At 34.0% G+C, this 26,918-nt stretch overlaps 1 protein-coding gene across 1 annotated transcript in view; it reads right to left on the bottom strand.

Moving 5' to 3' along the window:
• Nucleotides 1-26,918, bottom strand: part of CCSER1 (coiled-coil serine rich protein 1) — a 1,053,060-nt gene that overhangs the window by 212,583 nt on the left and 813,559 nt on the right. The window lies entirely within an intron of this gene.

The raw sequence follows: 26,918 nt of genomic DNA on the forward strand, positions 1-26,918 counted from the left end.
TTTATATTGACCTATTTTCAAGTTCATTTATTTATTCCTTCACTATATTGAGTCTTCAGATAATATCACAGGCATTCTTGAGCTTTTAATATCTAGCATCTCTATTGGATTCATTCTTATCACCCCATCTCTCTGCTGAAATAACACATCTGTTTGTGCATGTTGTCACACTCTTCCACTGGAGTACTTAACACTAATATGGTTATTTCAAGCCCCCTTTCTGATATTTCTAACATCTGCATACTATTTGAATATGATTCTCTTGATTCTTTTATCTCTTAGCAGTGTTTTTGTTTTTCGGGTTTTTTTCCTTCCTTTTCCTTGTAACTCAGAATTATTTTGTAAAGACAGATATCTTTTTTGGACATTAGAGGCTTAAGTAAATCAATTGTGTGCCTGAAAATGGGCACGCCATTCCTTTACTAGGGCTTTAGTATGGAATTAGGGTCAATCTAGGCTGAGTAGAACTGGATTTATTAGTATTGCTATGGTTGCCCACGGGCTTCAATTTTCTCTAATCCCACGTTGTATTTAGGGTAGGGAGTCATTTGCCAGAGGATTTTTCCATATGTATGTCCCACCTTTATCTCCCCTTTGCACTGTGCCTCGAAGAGGGTTTCTCTCCACACCTTTGAACATACCCATCCATATTCCACCGTCATAACTCAATGCCTGTTAGTCTGTGGTAGAGCGAAGGGGCATTATCTGCTCCTCTGATTGAGCCTCAGTCTTAGGCAGGCACTGCGTTCCCGGGTCTCACAGATGTGACCGTCTCAGTACTTTGGCCTTCCCTTCTCCCCAGTAGTTCTGGCCCATCGAGTATTCCTCTCTGTGTCCCAGGAGTAAAGGGTCTCCTTCTGTTCCCTCCCTCAATGGGTTTTCGCCTGTATGGTTTGCATTCCCCACTGTATTTTAGGCTTTCATTCCATATGGATAATAGGAAGAAGTACCTGGATGCGGTTCTGTGCCTTTCCTACAGCAACTGTTCTCTTCTTTAGACTTTTCACTCAAGGGTCACCTTATCAAGAGTTTTGCCAATAATTTTATGTGATTATCCAGTGTAGACTGTAGAGAAGAGCCTAAAGGTGAGTTGCAAATTCTTACTATATTGATATTCTCTCGCTAGCCCACATTCAACCCTTACCAATGTTAACTAGAAATGAACAGAATTCTTACTGTTATCTGACTATGTCTGCTACATCTCATTTCTCCTTGCTATATACCTATTTTTTCACTTCTATCTCAAGCTAGCTGGTTGCCCTGTGATATTATATCTCTGATTGCTCAATAGAAGCTGTGAATTTATATTTTCTCCATGTTTATGTTGTTATTGTAAGCGGGGGAATGAGGCTCTTTGCAGCTTTCTACATCCAAGCTAAAACCAGAAAATCTACATAAGGTTATAACATATTATCATTATCTAAATATATTCAATAGCCTAGAATGATAATCACTATTGTCTATACATCAAAGGAAATGCTTTTAATATTTTCTTTTTATTGAAACTAAACATAGCTTTTACTTTTTAGTTGCTCAAAATTTAAAGCTCAATTAGGTGTACAACCATTTCTTTGGTATCAAAAGAAGACAATATTTAGAATTGCCCTTCCATAAGATTATAACATAGATTAGATTTTTCTTTGGTACCCTTTCCACTTTCTAGCAATCTATTGTATTAGCTTGTCTTTTCTTAGTGGCATATTGATTTCATCCTGCCATTTAAAAATTTTTCCCATTATTCTCTCTGACAGAAACCCCTCTTCTGAAGAATGGAACTTCGTTTATCCCAGGTACAGATGTACATTTAACTGTGAACTTATAGACGTGATGCACTTTTGTCCCCTAAGCATGCGGAGCCACATAAGCATTACTCTACTCATGTAAGGTTTAGAGCAACCCTGGCATGTACTGGTTCTGAAGGTGCCTTTCAAAGATAGTGATGAAAAAGTCTATTAGTGTTGAAGCCTGTTCCTTCATTACTTCTAAGCACAGAAAACAATGAAGAACAATAACATCAAAGTTACTTCTAAAATAGGATAATAAATAATGTAAAGACGTTGTGTGGATTAATAGAGACAAAAAAAGGCAAATGACAATAAATAAACTGATAAACCCAAAAGGAAAGGGAATAAATCAGAAAGAACAGTGAAGAAAAAAACAGTTTGAAAAATCTATCTGTATAAAGATAGTCTAGCATCTTAAAATTATTTCTTCTGACTTTGAGATAAACATTTTTGTAAATAAAAAATTTGCTACCATTCCTTTCTTCTTGAATTTGTTGCCCTTTACCACTTGCTGATTAAATCAATTTGGAATTTAAAAATTGCCATTTAGTTCTTAAAAGAAGGGAGGAAACTCGATTGAAAATGACGGAGGTAAGTTAAGGGAAATGAGAGGAAAACATACTTCAAAAAACAGACAGTATTAAAGACATATGAATAATACATGATTGGTATTTCATAGAATACTTTTATATTTTCAAGGATGAATTACAATGTGTGAAATTTTATAGAAACATTTAATATTTTAATCATGTGTAGCAAAAATAATTTCCCTTTATTTTTAAGATAATTTCTTAAACTACTTATCAAACAAAAATGTGTATGTTTTTATTTTTATGCCTTTTTTTAATACACAACATCAGTTTGTGTTATAAAGGTAACTGCTACCTGATTCTGAATAGGAAGGCAGTATTATTTTCATGTGTAGTCATTTCAGTTAGGTTGACATTCAACTACCTGGAGAATGGCTCAGCTAAATTAGGTATAGGCATACCTTGTTTCATTGCATTTGGTTTTATTGCACTTCACAGATATTGCAATTTTTTACAAATTGAAGTCTTCCGGCAACCGGCATCAAGCTAGTCAACTGGTTTCATTTTTCCAACAGCATCTGTTCACTTTGTATCTCTGCATCACCTTTTGGTAATTCTTGCAGTATTTCACACTTTTAAATTATTATTGTATTTGTTATGATGACCTGTGATCAGTGATATTTGATGTTACTATAGCAGTTGCTTTGGAGCACAAAAATTGTGGCCATATAAAACAGTTGTCTTTTTAAAAAAATAAAATCCATGAGATTGCTATTAGCAATGAGAGGGCTCTTTTCTTCTTTTTTCTTTAAAACCATCCCCCCACCACTTCCCTTTAGGCAACCATCAGCTTGTTCTTTGTATTAATGGGTTTGTTTCTGTTTTGTTTTGCTTACTTACTTGTTTGTTTTTGTTTTTTTTAGATGCCACATATAGGTGAAATCATACAGTATTTATCCCTCTCTGATTTTTTAAATTAAAACTTATTGGGGTGACATTGATTAATAAAGTTATATAGGTATCAAGTGTACAGTTCTGTGTTACAAGATCTGTACATTGCACTGTGTGCCGACCACCCAAAGTAAATTCTTCTTCCTTCTCTTTATATTTAACCCCCCTTACCCTTTGCTGTCCCCCCACCCCCTTAACCACCATATTGCTGCCTGTATGTATGAGTTTTTGTTTGTTCTTGTTTGTTCATTTGTTGCTTTCAATTTTACATCCCACCTATGAGTGAAGTCATGCTGTTCTTGACATTTTCTGTCTGACATATTTTATTTAGCATATTCTCAAGGTCCATCCATGTTGTCACAAATGGCAGTATTTCATCTTTTCTTCTGCACCCCTGTGTTCACTGCAGCATTATTCACGGTAGCAAGACATGCAAACAACCAAAGTGTCCTTCAATAGATGATTGGATAAAGATGTAGTACATATTTACAATGGAACACTTCTTGATTTATTTCACTTAGCATAATACCCTCTAGGTCTACCCATGTTGTCGCAAATGGCAATATTTTATTCTATTTTTGTTGCTGAGTAAAATTTGATTGTGTATATACGTAGATATATGACATCAATTCTTCGAAGGCTGAGAGGTCAGGAAGCTGCTGAGAAAAGTTTAAAGCTACCATGGATTGGTTCATGAGGTTTAAGAAAAGAAGCCATAGTGGCTGCACCAGTCTGCAGTCCCTCCAGCAGTGTACTAAGGTCCCTTTTCTCCACATGCAGCCACTATGGCAAGCAGTATGGAGTTTCTCAAAAGATTAAAAATTGACCTGCCATTTGACCCAGTGATCTCACTTCTACGAATATATCCTAAGAAACCCGAAACACTAATCATAAAGAACTTATATACCCCTATGTTCATAGCAGCACAGTTTACAATAGCTAAGATGTGGAAACAGCCCAAGTGCCCATCAGTAGATGAGTGGATAAAAAAAGCTGTGGCACATTTACACCATGGAATACTATGCAGCTGTAAAGAAAAAGGATCTTTTATCCTTTGGCACAGCATGGAGGGAACTAGAAGGTATTATGCTAAGTGAAATAAGCCAGTCAGAGAAACACAAGTACCACATGATCTCACTTATATGTGGAATATAATAAACAAAATAAAATTATGAACAAAATGGATGCAGAGACACAGAAGCATGGAACAGACTGAGGGATCTCAGAGGGAAGGTGAGGAGGGGGGGAGAGATTAATCAAAGAACTTATATGTTTATAAACATAACCCATGGTCACAGACACTGGTCTGAGGAAGGCCTGGGGGTGGGATGGATGCAGGGTGGGGGGAATCAATGAGGATAAGAAAGGGACACCTGTAATATTTTCAACAATAAAGGTAAAGAAAGTTTAAAAAAAAAAGAAGAAAATTTCCTTAATCAGACAAAAGCATCTATAAAAAGAGCATACTCATAATGTATTGAACAATTTCTCTTGATCCAGGAACAAAACAAGAATGTCAACTATACTGATTTGTTTTAGATAATGTACCAGAGGTATTGACCAATACAAAATGCCATAAAGAAGACTTCTGGATCTGGCCAAAATGTAGTAGCCTCATTCCTCCTAGGCTCTGCCTCTTACAACTAAAAATTCTGGACAGAACAAGCAAGCACAAAAAGACACAGAAAGGTAAAAAGAAGGCAAACTGCCTTGAGACCTCTGGACTTGAGGACTAGCTGGCCAGTGAATTCCCTGGTTTCCTTTTGGTTCCCATTATATCCTGGCAGGGCACTGCAGGAACTTCCATCTCAAAGCCTGCAATAAGCACAAAAGGAGCTCCAAGAAAAGCCTGTTCTGCTTAGCCAACAAAAAACCAACCACAAACAGAAATATGTGGCCTAACAGCAAAAGATGGATGACAGGCGTTCATGTGATAGGTAAATAATAAAGCTTCTAGAAAAAAAATTAGATAATATCTTCATAACTCTGTTGTAGGCAAACAATTTCTTAAACAGTACCCAAAACAACTAAGCATTAAAAAATAAGTTATCCTTTGACTTCATGATAGTTAAAGCTTTTTCTCAATCAAAAGGCATCATTAATTAAGAAGACAGTTCACAGACTGGGAGAAGATATTGCAATTCACGTATCCAACAAAAGACTCAAAATATGTAAAGCATTCCTGCAAATGAATTTAAAAAATAAAATAAAACTGGGCAAATGTATTGAACAGGAACATCATAAGGGGAAATCCAAGTGGCCAATAAAAATAATAAAATGTGCTCAGCATCTGTACTTACAAAGGGAATGCAAATTAAAACCATCATTTGGTACCATTACATAACTTCCCTGAAGATTCAGATTCCCAAGAGTGACACCACCAATGTCAGCAAGGATGTAGGGTAACTGGAACACTAAAAGTCACTGCTGTAAGTATATGTATTTACATCATAGAGAATGAACGAGAACTTGATGTATTTATTCCCCTGGAACCCTCCCAGCTGAGCTTTGGGTTGGCAGAGCCTGTATTCCCTGACTTAAAGCCATGATTGGTAACCTCGGGTATGGTAGTGGCTTTCCCTCTTACTAGTCAGGGGGTGTTTCACCTTTTATTTGAAAACATTCTCTTCATTAAATTCCTCGCAACCTTTCCTTTGGATGTGTGACCTGTTTCCTGCCAGGACCTTGACCGACACAGACTTTTATCTCTTAAATCAGAACTTTCTTCATCCCCTTACCTGTCCTTGCTACCCAAACTTCTTCAGCTCTGGAGGCCTCAGAAACAAGATTAAGAAGCCAAGAAGAAAGCCCTGTAGATGTTCAAGGCACAGAGAGAGATGCTGCAGACCATACCTGTTTCATCCCAACCTTAGACTCTACTCATATACTTGTCCCATGCTAGAGGTGGAGAGAGGTCTTCACATTAAATAAAATTTATTATTTTGACTATTACATGGGACTCTAATGATCCCAGGGACCCGGACACTTAATTACTAAATCTAGACAATATTTTGTGCCTCTAAATATCCATATGATACTTTATTAATTGAGAGCAGCCAAAAACATCAGAGACTACCCAAATATTTTTGGCTAGTAAACACCTAGAGTTTAAAGGAATAGGAGAGATACATGAAGTTGCTTCATGATTAAATCCCACATATTTATGTTTGTCCAATTTACCAGCTACATATGAAAGCAAAATGTAAGTTGGAAGGATACATGCCATCCCTGGGGATGGTAGCCAAAGGTAGTTCAACATTAAAGTTTATATCTTAAAAAAAAAAAGTAAAGAAGCCATCTCTATAACATTAAAGTGCAAGGTGAAGCAACAAGTGTTGATGTAAAAGGTTCAACAAGTTATCCAAAAGATCTAGATAAGATAATTAATGAAAGTATTACACTTTAGGACTTTCTTAGCTAGAATGAAGTCAATGCCTAGTTTCAAAGCTTCAAAGGACAGGCTGATTCCCTTGTTAGAAGCTAATGCATCTGGTGTTTTTAAGTTGAAGCCAATGCTCATCTATCATTCTGAAAATCCTGGGGCTCTTAAGAATTATGCTATATCTACTCTACCTGTGCTCTATAAATGGGACAACAAAGCCTGGATGACAGCACATCTATTTACAACACAGTTTACTGAACATTTTATGCCCACTGTTGAGACCTAATGCTCAGAAAAAGAAAACAAAAGGAGATTCTTCTCAAAATACTGCTGCTCATTGACAATGCACCTGGTCACTCAAGCTCTCTGATAGAGATGTACAAGGAGATTAAGGTTATTTCTATGCCTTCTAACAAAACAGCCATTCTATAGCTCATAAATCAAGTAGTAATTTTGAATTTCAAGTCTTATTATTGAAAAAATACATTTTATAAGGCTATTGCTGCCATAGATTGGGATTCCTCTGATGGATCTGGGAAAGAAAATTGAAAACTTTCTGGAAAGAATTCATCATTTTCGATGCCATTAAGAACATCTGTGATTCATGGCAAAAGGTCAAGCTATCAACATTAACAGGAACATTTAAAAAGTTGATTCCAACCCAAATGGTGACTTTGGGGTGTTCAAGACTTCAGTGGAAAAAGTAACTACAGATATGATGGAAATAGCAAGAGAATTAAATTAGAAGTGAATTACTGCTAATCATTGAATAACTGCAACCTCATGGTAAAACTTTATGGATGAAAAGTTGCTTCTTATGGATGAGCCTTTCTAATTGCCTCACCATCTATGCAATCCCTCTTTGTTGCTAGATTCTGTTTTGGGTTATCACCCAAAAAAAATTGTTAAACTGGATATATTTTTATATAGTTAAAGTGATAGCCATAAAACAAGGAAGTCCTTAATACTGAATACGAAAAAAGAAAAAAAGAGTAAAACTTTGGTTAATTGTAACCTCAATAAAGTATTAGTCACTACTTCCAATAGCCATAAATATAAATATGAGAATCAGAAATCAACTCTAAGATATCTACACAGGTGTTGGTTTTACAGAATCTGGTAGGAATGAAGATATTTAATATCAATATTCTCATGTTTGTGTACAGAATAAAATATCTGCTCTTTCAATATCATATCTTTGATAAGACCCACAATTACAAATACTTAAGAAGTCTCAACTAATACGTAATTCAGAGATCCTAAGACTTGACTAAAAGGAAATATAATAATTAGAATTCCAAATTCATATCTTATAAACTTACTAATTTTGAGTACACATTTTATGAGGGTAATATGCCATTTTATGGTTTCATATATTGAGGTATAGGATACATTTCAATTTTAGTTCCTCATATTAAGAGAAATCACCCATCATTTTATTTTTCTTTCAGCTTTTAGTAAAATTAACTCTCATTTAACCAGAATGAATAATCAAAAATCTCAAATATATACTATTATTTTCATATCACACACTTTTATTTTGTAAAAGTGAAAAATACGTTTAATCCAAATTGAAGATTATATTTCCATATCCTTTATATTTCCACTCATGATTTCAAGGCACAAATAATGAATTCAGATTTCCAAAATGTTCTAGTAACAATGTTTCCTTTATCTCCAAACAATAGATATTCTTTTATCTTCAGTAATATAACTTATATGCACAACAATAACTTTTTAATTTAAAAGAGGTAAATGAAAATATTTTTATCTCATATAAGTTCTTGGTGTAGTTTTCAAATTTTATAAATTAATGCTGCCCCAATACCTACCTAAAAGTTACTGTACCTTCAGTATACTTTAGAAAGTTAGGTAACTGAGAAATAGATAAAAAGAAATAATAAAAAAGGGGTGGTTTGAGACCCGTTGGTGATTATTTACTTTGGGGGAATATTTAATGTATCTAAATCCCGTCTTCTATTCACATTAGCAGTTCTTTCTGCCACAACTTCATTCATAAGACTCTACGCCTTGAACATTCTTTCATGAAAAAGGAGGTAGTACAGTATATATTTTTGTTTATTGTTTGGTCAGCTGTATAATGGTGCAAAATACTTCATTTTTTAAAAAATCGATTCACAGATCCTCCTCAGTGAATGTCACCAAATCATGTTTCTGCTGCCAACAGTGAAGAAAAGAATTATGCAAACAGATCTGCACCTTCGAGTCACCTTTAACATCATATTAAGATGAATCTGTTCGGCGTTTTTTGCTGGGCACAGCAATTAGGTCCACGTGGTATACTGCTGTTGCAGTCTATAATGGGAGTAAACAACCATGATTTTCTGATGGATGCTGGTGTGGGAAAAAGAAAAAAGCATGGATGGAATGGGCAATGAAAATAATAGCTCGTTCTCAAAGTCTGACGGCATTTTTGAGGTTCCACATCTTAAATTTACATGTATACCGTTCATTGACAAAAAGTTCATGTTAAAGTAGACAAGCCGTCACAGAATTCTCCTGAGCTAAAAATGCAAGTATCTGATTCTATGGCAAGGTGCATATATTTATAATACAGCTGGGCAAGGTTGTAAAATCTGGGATTTCCATTTAAAACATTATAGATTATTTTCAAATTCTCTGAATATTATGACTTGGAAATAAACTAAGGTGGTTAGAAAGTCAAGTTTGCTTTAAATTCACTGGATAGAAGATTTTGTTTAGTGGATTTTTCCTTTTCAAGATGTCTCATTAAACTGTGGCTAAAACACAGCTGTAGATAAGAGCTCTCTAAGCAAGTATGTAAAAGAAGTTAGGAGTTAAGAAAGCTTGCTGACCCTATTGACAAACTACTGTTCTTGTTGCTAAATAAAAATGAACTTAAATAAGAGCCACTTCTATCTTTGCCCCAGACTTTGAGCCATTACTGAAGCCTCAATGCACTGGGCAGCATTGCAATGCAGTTTCCTTAAATGGCTGGATAATGACAAACAGGTAAGGAAGGGGCATAGGGAACCACCTGCCACAAACAGGCTGTCGGTAATATACAACACCGGGGATTGCATATTGACCTCAGGGCGCTTGGTCTCAATCAGCATGCCATGCTACAGCACAGGAACACATAGTCATGTTTACAACACAGAGCTGAATTTAAGAGACTCACATAATTGCCTGCGAGAAGGTACAGGAGCACTTCCATAAGCTGTGCCCTGTAAATAAAACATATTTTTTTTGGAGCAACTGATTATTAGAAACAGTATAAAATGGTAAGGAAATGAACCAAGAAAATGGAAAAAACACACAAAATAAATAAAAATGGTTTAAGACGCTGTTTTTATTAAGGGTTTTGAGTTGCTGTATGCGACAGACATAAATATTAAAATACTTGTAGAAAATTAAGAAAAAAATATGTAATACACCAAAATAAGATATAAAAATTACAGCCAAATACGGGAACATTTAATTTGAAAGAAAGTTTTGTGAAAAGTAGAGAACATGACATTTATGAAGTGGCCTCATTCAGAAGTAGGTTCCCTTGCACCAATTCCTTATCTGATGTAAACATTTTCACAAAATCTTAAGCTAAATAGTGTTCTAGTTGCTCTTTTTTTCCTACCAGAAACACTGTACATCACAAAAATAACGACCTCAATAAAACGGCTCTAATCTGTGCATCAATAAAAGTTAATCAGTAAAAAAAAGCATAATTCAATGGAAAGAAAAAGTTATTAAATAAAGATATTAATTCTGTGTGATAATAGGCACCAAAGTCAGAACCACCATATTGTGGATACTTATGGCCCTCTAGTTGACAAAGCTCTGCACAAACATATTGGAATTCAAATTATATATTTTTATTGCTGGCACTGATCTCTGTCATAAAATCACATTATAATATACTCACGAAGAAGTTTTAAACTTTTAGGTAAATATAAATCCCTGTGAAAACCAATAATTCATTATAAATATAACTTACAAATAAGAAGAATATTTTTAAAAGATTAATATTTATTGAACATTTACTGTCTAAAGTTGCTATGCTTAGCACATGAATAGCATTCTCATTTAGTTCCCACAACAGTCCCAGTGGTAGTTACAAATTTCACTTTTATTTATTATGATTCCCATTTTTGCTGATGAGAAAAGTCTTTAGAATTGATTAAGTCACTTTAAATTGAGTTTAGAATCAGTTAAGGAACTATCCACTTTGTTTAAGGCTAGTTATACAATTTAAATGAGGGAATCCACAGAATAATCCCTGTTGCTGGCATTTAATGAACTTTCCTTCTAATGAGAATAGCAAATGCTAGTATTAAGGCCTTGGTTCCTATGAAGGTATACCAAAGAGGGAACTCATCTTGTAAAGTATCTGCATGCTTGCACTGAGGGATGATAAATAAGACATGCAAATCCCCTGCTTTACATTTTCTTTGCCTAAGAATATGTTTTTATTTCTAATTCTACCTAGGAAAAAGCATATTCTTTTGTCTATGGTCTGCCGGGATTTGCCTGGGCTAGGTTTAAGTACATTTTTGCCCTGGATAGTTATTTGTGAGTAAATTTGATTTAAAAAAAAAAAAGAAAAGGCAACCTCCACTTAGGAGAAAGCACAGCACTCCAGAAGCTGGCCACAGAGGCTCAAGGTAGACTGTTAGCACCACCCTGTCAGTCATTCCCCCAAGTATTGAAAAGGCAAGTGCGAATCTGGAATACACTGCCGTTTCCCGCCTTGAGCTCCTACAGAAATCAGGGCAGGTCATATCCAAGTACTGCTCCAGTTTTGCATTTGAGATGGAATAAAGTCATATCTGGGTTATTCATATTCATGGGAAGGAGTCCGTGCAAGATCTGGATCAGAGGTCTGCCTACATCTTGAAGGTCCTAAACTAGGATATGTACACACAGGTTTCACTATAAGCACAAAACCGCTATTCACAAGCAAGTTGGTTTTAAAACAATCATCATTATTTGCAACAAGATAATCATTATTTGTAGCAAAAATTCATCATTATTTGTGAGAAATTTATTGTTCTTTTTTTACTTTTTAGAATTTTAAGCAATTACCTCATCTAAGTAACAAGAAAACTAAACACAACTATTTTTTTTCCTTTAAAGCTGTATTATTGAAAGTCAGAAAACTAAAAATCATATTAATATCCTTGTTTATTAAAAAATATATATTTCTAAGGCTTGAAGTATATTAGGACTCGTCTTTATTAGATATACAATTAGAGAAAGATGTTTATTCAAATTTATCCCTATAATTAATCAGGAACAAGCTGACCACTGGACCAAAATGTAAAATGTGGGAAAGTAATATATCATGTTAATATATCTTGATTGGAGAAGCTAGTCTCTGAATATCTAAAACTTCCAGTTGTGATAATTGGGTGGGGAGGGTCACATTAGGTAAATCCACAGTAGCTCAATAGAATTCTTAAGGAGAATACCTTGGCTTTAAGTTTTTGTTTTAACTGGTTCCAAGCAGCTTATTGCATATACTTCCTTCATTCCAATAAGAAACCTGATGTGTGATGTACATACATCATTTGAGTTGTCTCCCAGATCACTTTTCTCCTTTCTAGTTACCTATTTTCTGTACCTATTAAGTTTCTTTTGATTGTACTTCGTACAGGTGATAACTGTGTATTTGTGTTTTTCATTATACTTCTCAGTCATTTAATTTAGTTATATGTTTATGCTCAGTGGAATTGTTTTTCTTTTAAAATAGACTTTAGTATTTGGAGCAGTTTTAGGTTGAAAGAAAAACTGAGTGGTAGGTACGGATTTCCCCTATACTCACTGCTGCCCACAAATGCACAGCCTCTCACATTGTTAACACCCCCACCGAAGTGGTACATTTATTACAGCTGATGAACTTACATTGACACATTATTATCACTTAGTGAAATTCTGTGGGTTTGGACTGGCATGTATCCATATTATAGTATTATACAGGTAGTTTTATCGTCCTAAAAATTCTCTGTGCTCGGCCTATTTCTCTCTCCCTCACCCCAATCCTTGACAACCACTGATCTTTTTTTACTCTCTCATAGTTTTGACTTTTCCAGAATGTCTTATAGTTGGAATCATATAGTTATATAGCCTTTGCAGACTGGCTTCTTTCACTTAGGAATGTGCATGTAGGGTTCTTCCGTGTCTTTTTATGGCTTGATAGCTCATTTCTTTTAACATTGAATACTATTCCGTTGTATGAATGTACTATAGTTTATTTATCCATTCACCTACTGAAGAGCATCCTGGTAGCTTTCATGTTTGGGCAATTATGCATAAAGCTGCTTCAAACATCTGTGTGCAGGTTTTTGTATAGACGTAACTTTTCAGCTCATCTGGGTAAATACCAAGGAGGGCAGCTGCTGGATTTTATAGTAAGAGTATGTTTAATTTTATAAGAAACTTTTAAACTGACTTTGAAAGAGGCTGTATCTCAGTAGAATCTTTTACAAATAAAAATATCATCAAATGTCAGTATAAACAAAACATAGATAAAGTAATTATTTTTAATAAAATGCCAAATGCAAAATAGTACATTTCCAAAGTGTTTATAAACTTTATACGACTATATAAAACCTGTCTTTATACACTAATATATGTGTATTTATTAAGAACAAATGGAGAGCAAATATTACTAAATTTTTTCAAGTAATCCTTGGGCTGGGGTAACAAATTATCAGACATTCCCATAAGAAGACTAATTATTGTTACGGAATACTATTGTTTAGGAAAACTGCTTAGCATAAACAACTTAGGACCAGTTAAAAATATTTAGGGAGACATGATGACTGAACCTTGATTCCCCAGTTTATCCATATAATTTTCTTTCTAACCCATTTTCTCTCTAAAAAGTTGATTAAAAATTCCATCTATAATTTGGGCCTATAAATTGAAGCAACCATTAACAATACTTATGTCCAAGTCAAAGTACTGAAAGTACTCATCCAAGGTCCTGTTTAAAGAAAAGCCCGGTTGAGTATTGGCCTAGGATCCAGGAGATCAGGGTTCGATTCCCGGTCAGGGCACATTCCCCGGTTGTGGGCTCCATCTCCAGTCAGGCACGTGCAGGAGGCAGCCAATCAATGACTCTCTCATCATTGATGTTTCTCTCTCTTTCTCTCCCTCTCCCATCCTCTCTTTGAAATCAATAAAGATATATTTAAAAAAAGAAAAAAAGAAAAGCCCATGTTCAATTTAATTTCAGAAGCTCAGTAAATCCAGCAGAGAACTACTTAACCCCCAGGCTTTCTTTCACACAGACAATATAGTTCATGGATATCATTATGTCTATTTAACTAATATTTTTATAGTTCTTTACAGCACACTGTGGGCTTATTTCACACATATTGCTATATAAGTAAGAACCAAATTCTCTGAAGCACATATCTCCATATGGTATGATATATTTCCCATTACCACAAGTAGGGAAGAGGGAGAAGTAGCAAAAGGAATTTCCATGGTTACAAAGCCAGGGTGTGGCCAGGACAGGCCTAGAACTGAATTCCTTTGGCTTCCACAATCCGGGAGCTTACTAACTACACCCTGAGTGTGGTCATGGTGCATATGAGGACAGAGCCCCACACATAGAGGCTGCTCTATGAAATAATGGGAACATGGTGATCTGCATTATGAACCATCTCAGTTGTAAATAAGATGTGAAATAAACAGAAGATTCTGGAACAGTAAAAAAAAATATGAAAACCAGAAATCCATAAAAGAAAGGCAATGAATATACCTTTATTTATTTATTTATTGTAAGCAAGAAGAACTTAATGTAGGGAATTAGGAGTTTACAAAATCAATGTAAGTAGTAGAGGAGCACTGCTAGCTTTTTATTTATTTTATTATTTTATTTTTTTAAGCGAAAGCAAAAGTTTACCGAAGGAGAGACAAAAGCGTCCGCCTCAGCAAGAAGGGTCCCGAAAGGGCAGCCCTGCTAGCTTTTAAAAGGTTTTCTGCTGCCACTATCATGTTGAGAAGTAGAAAAAAAATGCCACTACACAAGTTAGAATTATGAGAAACTTCCTCTGAAGTCCCAGATTCCCTGCAGTCATAGACAGGGTACCTTTAAAAAGCACAAACAAAAAGGTGACAACCTCATCAATACCTTCCTACTCCTCTGGAACCACTTAGTAAAAACAGATTGAAGGCAGAGTTCAGAGCACACGATAGAAGAGAAGCCTACACGGTCTGGCTGCGCTGAGAGCCAACACTACTTTTACCTGAAAAAATGTTAAAATTATATCACAACTATCATAAATAAAAATTCAGAACGTCTTCACTGGCCCCAGGCACAAACACCAAAAAGCAAAACAGTGCCAGGCACAGAATGGACATATGAATGTAAGAAAATTCTTAAGTAACCTTTATCCAAAAGCCTTGGGCCAAGTATTTCTCAGAATCCAGAATTATTCAGTATTTACAAAATAATGCTCCTAGCTAACTAAGTCTAGAGCTGGAGTAATCAAAGACGTCAATATTTCTGCAGCAAAAATATGATAATCCCACTGTGATTTAATAAAAAAAAAAAAAAAAAAAAGAATAGCTTCTTGTCAATTCAGATCAGGTCAGATTCGGTTACCAAAAAAGTCACAGAAAAACTTTGGGTTTTAGGGGATTTTGTTTGCTTGTTTGTTTTTTGGATCTTAGAATTTCAGATAAGAGATTAAACAACTACACAATTATTTTAAAATGTCTAATTAGAAGGCAAGAAGGTATGAAATTTTAGAAAATTAGATTTTTAATGCCTTATCTTAGGTCCCTATAATGTTAAAGTTCTCTTGAAGAAGAAATAATTTAAGAAACAATTAGCTGTTCAAGAAAATAGATTTATGATTTTAGCATTTACAGAAGAATGCTCAACTTTTAGAACAATCACAGATTAAGGGGAAGTTTGACCTTTTCCTCTCATAATACAGATATCAGGAAATAGTAGGATTAAGTTAAAATAACCATTTTAAATTTTGTAGAAAATATGATTTCTAAGTGACAATATAATTATGATAAAATATATCAGTATTCTTACATTCCTTCATGCTTTTTGGTGGTATTTCTATTTAAATTTGGTAGAGTAATATTTCAAGTTTAAATATACCACTCAGAACTATCTTCAAGGACTAATTATCAGGGATGGATTAATAGTTCAGGAAATAGGTAGATTATAAAATGCTTGGTCATTCCTTGAAATTGAAAGTGATTCCGGAGTGTATATTTCAAGTACTCAAATTTCACAAGAAACAACTTCACTAGTTTTTTGCTAACTTAGATTCTTGCTTTGATATTAAATAAAGCACCCAAATTGAACATATTCAAATATTATTTCTTTAAATCTCTCTTAGATCACAGGCCTGCACAAGTCATGCCCTTGATCTACTACTTTGGATAGCATACAGTGATAGACTTACTTGTTCATTAATCAAACCAGGCAGTGCATAGAACCTGCAAGGTGAAAGTGCCTTTAAATAGACTGCACTTTTTGTACCCAGCTTATCTTTACATAATCAAAAATAGTGAGAATCTGGTGAATATCAACTACTAGTATCAGAAGGCAGTGCGGGAAATTTGAGACAATAAAGTAAGTAGGACTTGTTGTTAGATCTCTTAACTGCCAGAAAGCAAAAAGAAAATAATTTTTTAATGAATAAATAAAAAGTATCAGGGATTTGTGTGATACTTTATTTTCTCATCAACCTGGTGGAAACTTAGAAACGAAGACTTATAAGGTAATGATTACTCAAATCCTTACAGCTTCCAAATAATGCCACTAGGTCTAAACATTTCTATTCCTATCAAGGAAATAACCACAGTAAAATTATATTGAGAAAATTAAATTTATGCCCTTCTTTTTTACCTACCTCCAACACTGTGTACTTACCACAGTTACACACATAGTAATACATTTAGTATATATGCTTTTACAAAAATTTGCAGTACAAATTTTGATATCATTAGCTTTAAAGTATTGCTAGTTTTATGAGGCATTTAATTGAGCCACATGAAGACATGTAAGTTATATTATAATAACTTAGCTTTATATTCATTTTTCTTTTCTTAAATAGACTCTCTTGAAAGTTATTCTTTTGCAAGTTTCAATAATACATCTCCTGCTAGTACTTCAGTAAGAAATACAGGTGATGGATATGAACTCCGAAGACACACTGAGAATATGAAATGCAATATCACCTGGAAGAGACACAAATTCTTCTGCATGCTTTCTATCATTTTAACTTATAATAATAATCACAACTTACTGTATTTCCTGGGGATTTCCCAGGGCACAGCCAAAGGCAATCAGTTCCTCCCAGCTAGTCATAAATGTCCCTTGTTTCTTTCATTGCTTAAATATTGCCCTAAGCCTTTTGCTTTTATTATATGCCTTTGAAATGCAGTGAACCTTTTCCCAAAAGACACTTATCAAGAAGTTTGACATTTGCAACAATAAGAAGCAGCATGCACTGTATGTTACTATGAGGCCCTGAAAGACTTGACAGGTGCCCCTCTAACAATTTGTGAGCCCTCTTCTCTGGCAGTGTGTTCATTTATTATTAATAGAAATTAAAATATTTTAAATGTCAGCACTGTTCACACAGCAGAAGTAGGGAAAATAAGTGAACACAGAGGACAGGCTATTAATTATTTTGTGTAGAGGTAAAACTTCTCTTTAAACTTACTTTTTTTGCTCATTCGACACATGTACCAATTATGATAAACTACATGCTTTTTATAGAAAAAGAACAAAGGAAGAAAAAAAGAAAAAAAAAGTAATGAAATACAAAGACCTAAGAGATTATTTAATAATTCTAAAACATACACCTGACAAGTACAGATATCCATCAAAAGCCTTAAGTACTTCTAATGATGGCAGAATTAAAAAAAAAACAACAAAAAAACCTTTGCTTGACCCTCAGGTTTACTACAAGTTTACATTCACCTACTCCTTTAAATCTACCTATCACTTCCTCAAATAACATTCAGTTGGTCATTAAATACAATGGAAAAATATGTAGATTGTGAAATATAGGAAGGAAGGACAGAATTCTGAAAAGCTTATGTCTTGATTGGCTAAGTTTGAAATTTATCTGAATAAGTTTGTTTATTGAGTATACAGTAACATTTCAATTACCTGGAATCAGGCATGCAGAATATTGAGAAGCGTGAGAGAAAGGTAGACCTGAAAGTAAAATGGCCCATAAGTAGTAAAGAAGATATTGTATCCTAGCACTATTTCACAGCTAAAGAATATAGCCTTCCTTGGGCTACAACATATAATGAAGCACATAAAATCAGTGCCCTCTCATTTGTAAGACCACTATTAGTTGACCAGCCACTGGAAAAAGTTTCTAAAACCAAGAATCATAAAACATGTATTTCCATACGTTAAACATTTTATTTTAACCTAAAACACATGGAGGTCCATTCATTCATCCACAGCCTTTTGAGTGAGTATCTTATACATGTCTCTCTCTTTCCCTTTTCTTGCAGTCACATATTAATGTATCTTCCTCAAATTCCAGATTAAGTTCATTTAAAGCGGTTTTATAGCTTAAAGTTCCTTGCAAAGCAATCTAAAAGTTTGTTCTCTATGGACTTGCTCATTTCTCCCAATATTTTTAGTGCTTTCAAGACTTTCTAAAACATTCAACTTGGTTTTGTTCATTGTTTTCACTTGCATATTTTATCTGTCTAACTAACAGTTCAGCTAATAACGATAATATTTAAAATAACAATTACAACCAAAACAGAGATATTTCGGGGCAAATGACTCCTGGAAAACAAGTGAGCAGCCCAGTGGGAGAGATCTTATCACCAGCATCACAGCTTTCCAGAGGGAATGAGGCCTGTGAATGAACTCAGTGAGGAGGTTAAGTGGTGTCCTCCTATAATCTAGAATGATCAAATGAGTGTTGAATAAAGTTTGGGAACCATTTTTTAAGATAGGCAGAAAGTTTGATAGGAGCATGTGCTATCAAAAATTAATTTTATGATACATATATGACAATCTTTCTGAAAAATTTCCTAATTTACCCTTGTGTGGGTAGATTAATGGGGTTTTTAGATATATCAATGTAAAATAGATAATGGTTACATGAATCATTGTTTATTCAATAGCCTAATTTTCAATTTGTTTGTATATTCAATAATATATTCACTAAATTATTATTTGTTTTTACTGAAAAAGTTCTAAATTAATCACAATTCCAAAGAATGATTTTTTGTTAATTAAATTTACTGGGGTGACAATAGTTAATATGAACATATAGGTTCCAGATGTGGGTTTCTATGTTATAAGATCTGTACATTGCTCTGTGTGCCCACCACCCAAAGTCAAATCTTTTCCCATCACCATATATTAGAACCCTTTCACCCCACCCCTTCCCTCTGGCAACCACCACACTGCTGTTTGTGTCCACGGGTTTCAGTTTTATGTCCCACAGATGAGTGAAATCATGTGGTTCTTGGCTTTTTCTGGCTGACTTATTTCACTTAGCATAATATTCTCAAGGGCCACCCCTGTTGTTGCAAATGGCAGCATTCCACCCTTTCTCATGGCTGAGTAGTATTCCACGGAGTACATGTAAGAGTGATTTTAAAGACTACTACCAGATTTTAGTATTTGGTTAGTGAAAGTAATTAGAGGCAAAAAGTGAAAGTCGGTGGCTACTGAAATTTCTCCTGAAATCTCTAGGGAAATTTCATTAAGTTACATCAACATTTCCTTCTTATGGTTTCATATGATTGGAATTAGAAAATAACAGTTCACACACTATTAACAGCAACTTTGCCTGAAGTTATTTTAGACAAGCTCAGAAAGAAAAATGCATGTAGAAAAAGAATGTTAGGAAAACACAGATTAACCATACATGCATTCAGATAAACGTTATAATTTCTCTATAATATTTCGGTAAAATTCTCTATGAATTGGGAGTTAGCTCTTATTCATGAGATTTTATTCTTAGTAGCCACGGATATAAATAGTGATCAAACTAGCTAAAAATTGTTTTCAGTATTTTCCCAATTTAAAAACAGTAATATAAAACTTTAAAAGTCTATTATGCTTTACAATATATTAGGCCCACAGTTGCAGTATGAGAGCGTATGATATGGAAATATCCAAGACTGTGCTTTTTATTTATTTATATTTATTTACTTAACTACTTATTTAAATTTTTAAATAATGTTTCTTTATCTTTATTGTTGAGACCATTACAGATGTCCCCCTTTTAACCCCACTGATCCCATCCACCCCACATCCATCCCACCCCCAGGTCCTCCCCACACCAATGTCCACGCCCATGGGCCTTGCCCATAAACACACAAGTTCCCTGATTAATCTCTCCCCACCCACACCCCCCTCCCCGCCTTCCCTCTGAGATTCCCTCAGTTTGTTCCAAGCTTCTATGCTATTGGATCCACTTTGTTCATCAGTTTATTTTGTTTATTATATTCCACATATAAATGAGATCATTTGGTACTTGTCCTCCTGTGCTTTTAAAACAAACAAAAAAGAAACTTTAAAAGTGGGAGAACAGTGGATAATTCTCTTCACAAAATGCTCTATTTCTAGAAGGATAAACTAGTTATAGAATGACTTTATGTAAACAATAAGGCACACTTTATTACTGAAAAATGCCCTATACCTTTAAAATACCAAAAACTAGAGAAATTACAAACACATAGCTAATGTTAACCACAACCACAATTTATTTATTGTACAAGCAACTTTTCTGTTCCCATTATGTATTAAAATGATAAAACTGTAGGAAATATTTTAACTCTCGAAAAAACAAAGAGAGCAGCATTTTTTCCTTACAGTTCTTAGTTAAAAAAGAATTTGTGCTCTCCTGAGGAGGACATTCTAAAAATGCAAAATAAATGGGCTTTTGGAAAATTACCAGACACTCTTGTTAAACATCATTAGTTTTTCACCGTGGTGGTTTGCTCAAGTCAGCGGGGAGCATATTTATGGTTTTGGTACATGGGAGTACAGTTATTTCCCTGTTTCCCTCATTTTGCCACATTCTAAAAAGTAAAAATATCATCTATATTGAAAATAATCAATACTCTTATGAAATGGATTGAGTTGGAAGGGATCTCCAGTTGTTCTTTTATTTTGAAAGTGTTGATTTTTTTAAAAAGTATCTATTATCATGTCTATATTTCACATATATTAAGGTAAAGGAAAAAAGCTTTCAACTCTAGAAACTCCTAATATGGAACCAAATGATTTTTTTTTTGGAGTATTTATTTATTTTTAAAAGATTTTCCAAGTTTAATGATCATTATTTTTCTTTTAAAAAATATTAATTTAAAAATCTTCTAATGTCAGATATTTAGCAACATTTTGATATATATCAAATCACATCTTAGCTTATCAAGGAGAGAAGTAGCAGCAATTAGGTAGCTGAGGGAATTATCAGAGATGTGCACTAGGATAGCAGCTATGGAAATGTGGGTCAGTTATTTTACAGAACTCAGCGTTCTCTAAAATATTTTGTAGTCTGTGTGCTCATTTTGTGATAAAATTTTTAAGTGATATATACAGGGTATCCCAAAAAATGTATACACATTTTAACAGCTGATAGCACAATTTTGATAATTAAATGTATTTTAATAAACACTGTCATTATAATAATTCAAAATGTGTGTATATATTTTTGGGAAACCCTATATTTAGAAAAATCAATAATTTTAGACCTTATTATACAGGCTGATTAAAAAAAATGAGTGAATTTAAATTTTAAATTTTGGTACTAGGCTATAGAAATTTAAGTGCAGAATATCTTAACATTAACGTCCTCTGACTTGTTACAAGTAGAAAATGCAAGCTCTTTGTTTTCATAATAGGTATATTTCAAGCAAAATAAACATTCTTAAATAATCACTTTCAGAGTGCTCAAATTACTGAGGCAAATCTGTGAACTTCAAGCATAACTACCTTGATTACCTTTTGTCTACGATATGCTTGAGCAAACAGCAAATCTCTCTCTCACTCTCTCTCTATACACATACACAAACACACACACACATATATATACAGACATATATGTCATTGTTATATATGTATGTATATTGTATATTTCAGGATATTTTCACATATGTCACTTCATTTGTTCCTTAAAAAGATATTCATGAGCTAGATAATGTTATTCCCATTTAACAGATGATAATGCTGAGGCTGAGTGCTTAAATGACTTGCAGAGGCCTAAGTGTTAGTAGTTACTAGTGAAAATGAGTTTGAAGGTAAAGGGATTCAGTCTGTGCTAAACTGAGCTAAACTGAGAAACAGTCTCAATATTATTTTTCTCAGGCAATAAGAACTCAAAGGTTAAATAACAGGTATTAACATTTAATAATCACACTGTTATATAATGTTGAATTAGATTAGAAATGTTTTTGAGTTTTCTCTTCCAGTATAGTACTACTTAGGCATAGTGAGATTATCCTAAGTGTGATTAGAAAGTCATGAAAAATAAGTAAAGAGCTTTTTAACTTAAAAAATAACTTATTTAATTAAAATTTAGGTCATTTGGAGAGAGTGAAATACAAATGTATTTTTAGCTTACACTAACCACATTCGTTCATTCTTTCAACATACATTCATTGAATCCCCACAATGTGCAGTCCCTGTTTTATATTTCGGTAATGTGTTCAACTGTGGGCACCTCACTTAAAAACAAAATAAAATTATGCCAGCGTACCTTGTGCCTACCAAGTGCCATTTTCATGCCTAATATAAATTATTATTATTGGTTATAATAAACATGAACTAAGACCTTATTTTGTGCTAAACAATTAAGAACATTAATTATTTAAAACTCAAAACCACCTTACTAGGTGGATGTATTTTTATCCTCATATTCCAAGAAAAAAACAAAGATGTAGACATTACACAATTTGCTCAAGGTTTCAGAGACTGCAAACTCTAAAATTTGAATCCAAATAGTTCAGAATCAGAGGCCAAGTTCTTAACCTACTACATTATTTCTACCATTTTTGATCACTATAAACACTTCTATACATCATTTATTTTAATCCTCTGAGATCTGCACAATCTTCAAAATAATCCTCCAAGGCAAATATTATCATCATTTTACAGTTCAAGAAAGTGAAGTTTGTGGAAGAGGTTAAGTAGCTGCCTAAAGTCATACTTGTCTGCCCTCCTCTCCTCTCAAATCTACCAAGCGGAGCAGCACTGGGCACTTCACTGCTACATTACTCAGGAGTAGGTTCTGCGTCCCTTTGGAGCACCGCAAAATAAAGGGACAAAGAAACATGCTATATATTTAACAGATTTATACTTGCTGTTTAATAATTTTAAAAAATGTACATAGCTATGAATGGAGGAAAATATTAAAATTTAATTGGATTCCTTTCTAACTGTGTGGTTCAGTGTTTTTTACATTTGAATTATATATATACACACACACATATACATATACATATATATATATACATATACACATATACATATATATATGCGCATATTCATGCAGAGGTGAAGTGGGCCATGATAACACACAGCAATTTTCATTGCTCAGAGCTTCTAAGAGTCTTACTCTGATTGTACATTTCATTTTATATTCATAAAAGTTACATGAAGTAGCATTATTTGTGGCAGAAGGAAAGCTGAGAAAATTCAATTACTTGTTCAATGACAGTCAAAACTATTACCAGGGACATTTGCATAGAGACTGAATAGCTAAGTTGGTGTGATTAAAAGACTACGTAAGCATTGATAGTAAAGGGAAAAGTGTCTAGAACACTGGCCCTCAAGCATGACTATATTTTGGAACCACCTGGAAAACTATAAAAAAATACTATGTTTGATACCACCTCCAAAAACTGTGATTCAGTTGGTATGGGTGTGACCTAGACATGGGGATTTTAAAAACTTCCCAGGTAATTGGTTTTAATGTTTAGCAAAATTTTCCCAAGTGCCTATCACTCTTGAGAATCTCTGAGGACAATGCCATAAGATGACTCAAACCAGGAATCATGAAAAAGGACCGTGAACCCCAGCAGTTTTGAAGATTAGTTTTTAGCAAGGAACCCTCTTCCACAGCATAATAATTTGAGCATGTATCTGGAATCAAAGTAGAGTCTTGCCTCTGCCAACTAATCACTCAGTTGCCTCATCTACAGAGTGAGGTACTACATAGTACAGTATACAATTAATACAAGATCTAGCACAAAATCTACACAAATAGTAGCTATTACTTGTATGATTAATTTCAATGAGGCAGAAGTGCTATAGCGAACTTGATTTTCTTTCCCCAGGCTCACATGTGTATAGCCGGGGAGTGATGGGTGGGGAGACGCGTGTTAGGTCCTTGGATAATTACTGACCTCTTTTTGTCCTTGGCTTTCTATTGCAAATTTTTATACCCTTCAAGCTTATTCAATGTGCTATTATTTTAAAATATATATTTTTATTGATTTCAGAGAGGAAGGGAGAGGGAGAGAGAGATAGAAACATCAATGATGAGAGAGAATCATTGATCGGCTGCCCCTGCTGAAAATCGAGCCCGCAACCCTGGCACGTGCCCTGACCAAGAATCAAACCGCGGTCTCCAGATCATAGGTTTATGCTCAACCACGGAGCCACTCTGGCAGGCCAATGTGCTATTATTTTTAAAGTGAGAGTGTAAACTCACCAAGGTAGTTAAAGGTAATATCTTACAGGATCTGTGGTCATAGCACTCAGCTGTATATCCACAGCAATTCTAGAAATTAATCTTGCTATGAATTGATTGAATTGTGCAGTTTGTGCCCATGTGAATTTGAAAAATAATATACATGAAAGCATAAACATATTTGAACACTCAACTATCCATGCTATTTATTTCATTATTTTTGTAACTGCTTCCTTTCCCAAATGCTTCTTAGTTGAACACATTTTCTTTCGTAAGATTGCCAATGTTTTGCTCATGTTTGTATGAGCTCATGTTCTTTCATGAATATCACAGCTTCTTCGAGGACTATAAGAAAAATGAAGGTCAGAAAACTGGCTCACGTGAATGCTTTGAGGACAAATATGCATACCATTCTATCCCATTACAAAATATTCCATGAAAACAAAACCATGAAACTAATGTTTTTGTTTTTAAGAAATATGCCAATGTATTTGTCAAATCCCTTGAATATGTATCTTTAAGACAACATTCATACAGAGCATTTCACTTCCATCACAATGTTTTTGAATCTTGTTTCCATTTAGAGTATTTTTAATAATGCTGTTTTATTTAGCAATTGTCTTGAAATTTTTATTGTTTTAATATCATTTAAAAGTTTTTTATTTTCATTTTCCCAAACCTCTTTCTGATTTAAAATGTACAATCACTTCTGTAGCAAGTTTAATTTAGATTTTAATCTCATCCCATTTTCAGAATTTAAAACCATTTTGGGAAATAGCTCTCAGGTTCCTCTGATATAGACATAAGGAATGGAAGTAACACAGCATTATAATTAAGGACATGTGAGCTCTTATCCTGGCTCCATCTCTCAATATATTGGTGACTCTAGACCACTTATCCTCTCTGCCTCATTTTCTCCCCTAAAATTAATTCAATGAATTGTATTTGTAAAGCATTTAGAATATTTTCTGATATGTAGTAAGGGCTATGTAAATAAGTGGCATGGGTTTATTTTTGCATATTAGCCTAGGGTCTGACAAAATAAGTCGTCAATGAATAAATTTGAGGCCAGTCACTTATATCTGCAATTAATTGCTTGTGTGATATTAAATAATCACAATATCCTGAAGCTTTAATAGCCTCACCTTAAACACAAGGATTGTAATAACTATTTTTTATTTATTGATTGATTTTAGAGAGAGGAACAAAGAGAGAGAGAAAGAAACATTGATTTGTTGTTCCACTTATTTATGCATTCATTGGTTGCTTCCTGTAGGTGCCCTGACCAGGGATCAAACCTGCAACCTTGGAGTATTGTGACGACACTCTAACCAACTGAGCTAGCTGGCCAGGGCCTCTGATACCTATTTTGTGTCACAAATTGCTATAACAATCAATCAAATGTTGTAAATATAAGTGATAGCGAAAAGAAAATAAAGGGGTTTAGAAATGCAAGTTATTTACTAAATATTGATTTAACTCAAATTTTCTCTAATGTATTTTTATGTGTCAGGCAGGAGAAGGGAGTTTGCTTAACCCAGGAAGCACTACACTGGGAGACTTAAGGGTCTCTCAAGGAGAGGATATTCTGTCCCAAGGATACTGCCTGGAAATATCGCTGACAAAAAGAAAAAATGTTTTAAATAACATTCTATTTCATCTTATTGCACACAAAATATTAGCTATCCAAAGTTTTTTTAAAAGAGTTAACTTTAGTAGTTTTTAGTGCATTACAATTTTGGGTATTTTATCTCTTGGCCTCTTACATTGTGAGAAATTATATTTGTACTCAACTGACTCCAAAGGATCACAAATTCTAAACTACTGACATCTAAGTAGTAAAAGTAATTGAACAACCATAGCATCTGTCCAGCATAAAACAGGGTTATAATTGACATTTATATACTTTAAAATAGTAGTTATCATGTTTCACTTCCGAATGATAATTTCATGTATTTCTTTCCTCTTTTTCTTTTGGAAAATGTCATGCTAAAGCAAAATTGTTAACCGTAAACAGCCTCCAGTTAAATGTAGAAATATTAAATCTTTTTCCCTCAGAAATATTTCTCAGAGTAAAGTTATAGCTCAATAAGGAAGACATATTTCCATCTTAAAGTTCATACTAAATATTTGCTTGTGGTCTCCTGGCACATTTGCAGCTCATAGAGAGGAAATATTTGCATTTTCTGCAGTGGGCATTTAATACTAAGATGAATTATTCTATTCAGAATAAGTTGAGTGTTTTCTTCACAAATATACAAGCCTATATTTAAGTACACTGTGAGGTTACAACACACAAAACATTCATTTTTTATTATGTGCCCATAGCCTTTTTTATTTTAATATTTTGTGATAAAAACACTTAACCTGAGTTTACTTCTTAAACAAGTTTGTGTACAATGCACCATTGTTGACCAGTGTTTCACAGCAGATTTCCACAGAAACAGTCTTTATTCTTTATAAGACACTTTTTGAGAAAACATTTGGTTTGTGTGTTTATTTTCAGAGGCCATTTAACCACTTGGAATAAATGTTAGCTGCCTGCTTTGCATTAGAATATGGTTTTAGATTTGCAGAAATATGTGTATGTGTGTGAGTGCATGTGGTTTTGTATTCAAACTTT

The sequence above is a fragment of the Miniopterus natalensis genome, chromosome 1 (genome assembly GCF_054644295.1).
Source record: "Miniopterus natalensis isolate mMinNat1 chromosome 1, mMinNat1.hap1, whole genome shotgun sequence".
Classification (NCBI taxonomy): domain Eukaryota; kingdom Metazoa; phylum Chordata; class Mammalia; order Chiroptera; family Miniopteridae; genus Miniopterus; species Miniopterus natalensis.